Here is a 4269-nt window from a genome sequence, read left to right on the forward strand (position 1 = left end):
TTTCTTGCCGCTACTAGTCCTATCAAGCTTCAACGGTATTGTGGGATGAAGCGGCCTGGACCAACCTTACACGTACGCTTACGTGAGACCGGTTCCACCGACTAACATGCACAAGTTGCATAAGGTGGCTGGCGGGGGTCTGTCTCTCCTACTTTAGTTGGAGCGGATTCGATGAAAAGGGTCCTTATGAAGGGTAAATAGAAGTTGACAAATCACGTTGTGGCTTTCACGTAGGTAAGAAAACGTTCTTGCTAGAACCCTACTTCAGCCACGTAAAACTTGCAACAACAATTAGAGGACGTCTAACTTGTTTTTGCAGCAAGTGCTTTGTGATATGATATGGCCAAAGCTGTGATGAATGATGAATGATCTATATGTGATGTATGAGATGTTCATGCTATTGTAAAAGGAATCACAACTTACATGTCGATGAGTATGACAGTGACAAGATGACCATGGAGCCCCAAGATGGAGATCAAAGGAGCTATGTGATATTGGCCATATCATGTCACTATTATTATTTGATTGCATGTGATGTTTATCATGTTTTGCATCTTGTTTGCTTAGAACAACGGTAGTAAATAAGATGATCCCTCATAATAATTTCAAGAAAGTGTTCCCCCTAACTGTGCACCGTTGCTAAAGTTCGTCGTTTCGAAGCACCACGTGATGATCGGGTGTGATAGATCCTTACGTTCACATACAACGGGTGTAAGACAGATTTATACACGCAATACACTTAGGTTGACTTGACGAGCCTAGCATGTGCATGGACATGGCCTCGGAACACAGAAGACCGAAAGGTCGAGCATGAGTCGTATAGAAGATACGATCAACATGAAGATGTTCACTGACGTTGACTAGTCCGTCTCACGTGATGATCGGACACGGCCTAGCCAACTCGGATCATGTTATACTTAGATGACTAGAAGAGGGATGTCTATCTAAGTGGGAGTTCATTATAATTTGATTAGATGAACTTAATTATCATGAACTTAGTCTAAAATATTTACAATATGTCTTGTAGATCAAATGGCCAACGTAGTCCTCAACTTCAACGCATTCCTAGAGAAAACCAAGCTGAAAGACGATGGCAGCAACTACACGGACTGGGTCCGGAACCTGAGGATCATCCTCATAGCTGCCAAGAAAGATTATGTCCTACAAGCACCGCTAGGTGATGCACCTGTTCTCCCTGCAGAACAAGACGTTATGAACGCTTGGCAGGCACGTACCAATGACTACTCCCTCGTTCAGTGCAGCATGCTTTACAGCTTAGATCCGGGGCTCCAAAAGCGTTTTGAGAGACATGGAGCATATGAGATGTTCGAAGAGCTGAAAAAGGTTTTTCAAGCTCATGCCCGGGTCGAGAGATATGAAGTCTCCGACAAATTCTTTAGCTGTAAGATGGAGGAAAATAGTTCTGTCAGTGAGCACATACTCACTATGTCTGGGTTACATAACCGCTTGACTCAGCTGGGAGTTAATCTCCCAGATGACGCGGTCATTGACAGGACCTTCAGTCGCTTCCACCGAGCTACAAGAGCTTTGTGATGAACTTCAATATGCAGGGGATGGAAAAGACCATTCCTGAAGTATTTGCTATGCTGAAATCAGCAGAGGTAGAAGTCAAGAAGGAACATCAAGTGTTGATGGTCAATAAAACCACTAAGTTCAAGAAGGGCAAGGGTAAAAAGAACTTCAAGAAGGACGGCAAGGGAGTTGCCGCACCCGACAAGCAAGCTGCCGGGAAGAAGCCAAAGAATGGACCAAAGCCCGAGACTGAGTGTTTTTATTGCAAGGAAAGTGGTCACTGGAAGCGGAACTGCCCCAAATACTTAACGGACAAGAAGGCCGGCAAAACGAAAGGTATATGTGATATACATGTAATTGATGTGTACCTTACCAGTACTCGTAGCAGCTCATGGGTATTTGATACCGGTGTCGTTGCTCATATTTGTAACTCACAGCAGGAGCTGCGGAATAAACGAAGAATGGCGAAGGACGAGGTGACGATGCGCGTCGGGAATGGTTCCAAGGTCGATGTGATCGCCGTCGGCACGCTGCCTCTACATTTACCTACGGGATTAGTTTTGAACCTCAATAATTGTTATTTAGTGCCAAGTTGGAGCATGAACATTGTATCAGGATCTCGTTTAATTCGAGATGGCTACTCATTTAAATCCGAGAATAATGGTTGTTCTATTTATATGCGAGATATGTTTTATGGTCATGCTCCGATGGTGGATGGTTTATTCTTTATGAATCTCGAGCGTAATGCTACACATATTCATAGTGTAAGTACCAAAAGATGTAAGATTGATAATGATAGTCCCACATACTTGTGGCACTGCCGCCTTGGTCACATAGGTGTCAAACGCATGAAGAAGCTCCATGCTGATGGACTTTTAGAGTCTCTTGATTACGAATCATTTGACACGTGCGAACCAAGCCTCATGGGTAAAATGACCAAGACTCCGTTCTCAGGAACAATGGAGCGAGCAACCAACTTATTGGAAATCATACATACTGATGTGTGCGGTCCAATTAGTGTTGAGGCTCACGGTGGATATCGTTATGTTCTCACCCTCACTGATGACTTGAGTAGATATGGGTATGTCTACTTAATGAAACACAAGTCTGAAACCTTTGAAAAAGTTCAAGGAATTTCAGAGTGAGGTTGAGAATCAACGTGACAGGAAAATCAAGTTTCTACGATCAGATCGTGGAGGAGAATACTTGAGTCACGAATTTGTCACACACTTAAGGAAATGTGGAATCGTTTCACAACTCACGCCGCCTGGAACACCTCAGCGTAACGGTGTGTCCGAACATCGTAATCGCACTCTATTAGATATGGTGCGATCTATGATGTCTCTTGCCGATTTACCACTATCTTTTTGGGGCTATGCTTTAGAGACTGCCGCATTCACTTTAAATAGGGCACCGTCAAAATCCGTTGAGACGACACCGTTTGAATTATGGTTTGGGAAGAAACCTAAGCTGTCATTTCTAAAAGTTTGGGGATGCGATGCTTATATCAGGAAACTTCAACCTGAAAAGCTCGAACCCAAATCGGAAAAATGCGTCTTCATAGGATACCCTAAAGAAACTATTGGGTATATCTTCTACCTCAGATCCGAAGGCAAGATCTTTGTTGCCAAGAATGGATCCTTTCTAGAGAAAGAGTTTCTCTCGAAAGAAGTAAGTGGGAGGAAAGTAGAACTTGATGAAGTATTACCTCTTGAACCGGAAAATGGCGCAACTCAAGAAAATGTTCCTGAGGCGCCTGCACCGACTAGAGAGGAAGTTATTGATGATGATCAAGATACTTCTGATCAAGCTCCTACTGAAATTCGAAGGTCCACAAGGACACGTTCCGCACCAGAGTGGTACGGCAACCCTGTCTTGGAAATCATTTTGTTAGACAACGGTGAACCTTCGAACTATGAAGAAGCGATGGCGGGCCCGGATTCCGACAAATGGCTAGAAGCCATGAAATTCAAGATAGGATCCATGTATGAAAACGAAGTATGGACTTTGACTGACTTGCCCGTTGAACGGCGAGCCATAGAAAATAAATGGATCTTTAAGAAGAAGACATACGCGGATGGTAATGTGACCATCTATAAAGCTCGGCTTGTCGCTAAGGGTTATTGACAAGTTCAAGGGGTTGACTACGATGAGACTTTCTCACCGGTAGCCAAGCTGAAGTCTGTCCGAATAATGTTAGCAATTGCCGCATTTTATGATTATGAGATATGGTAGATGGACGTCAAAACGGCATTCCTTAATGGTTTCCTTAAGGAAGAATTGTATATGATGCAGCCGGAAGGTTTTGTCGATCCTAAGAATGCTGACAAGGTGTGCAAGCTCCAACGCTCGATTTATGGGCTGGTGCAAGCATCTCGGAGTTGGAACATTCGCTTTGATGAGATGATCAAACCGTTTGGGTTTACACAGACTTATGGAGAAGCCTGCGTTTAAAAGAAAGTGAGTGGGAGCTCTGTAGCATTTCTCATATTATATGTAGATGACATACTTTTGATGGGAAATGATATAGAACTCTTGGACAGCATTAAGGCCTACTTGAATAAAAGTTTTTCAATGAAGGACTTTGGTGAAGCTGCTTATATATTAGGCATCAAGATCTATAGAGATAGATCAAGATGCCTCATAGGTCTTTCACAAAGCACATACCTTGATAAGATATTGAAGAAATTCAATATGGATCATTCTAAGAAGGGGTTCTTGCCTGTGTTACAAGGT

This window comes from Triticum urartu, chromosome 7 (assembly GCF_003073215.2).
Source record: "Triticum urartu cultivar G1812 chromosome 7, Tu2.1, whole genome shotgun sequence".
Lineage (NCBI taxonomy): Eukaryota > Viridiplantae > Streptophyta > Magnoliopsida > Poales > Poaceae > Triticum > Triticum urartu.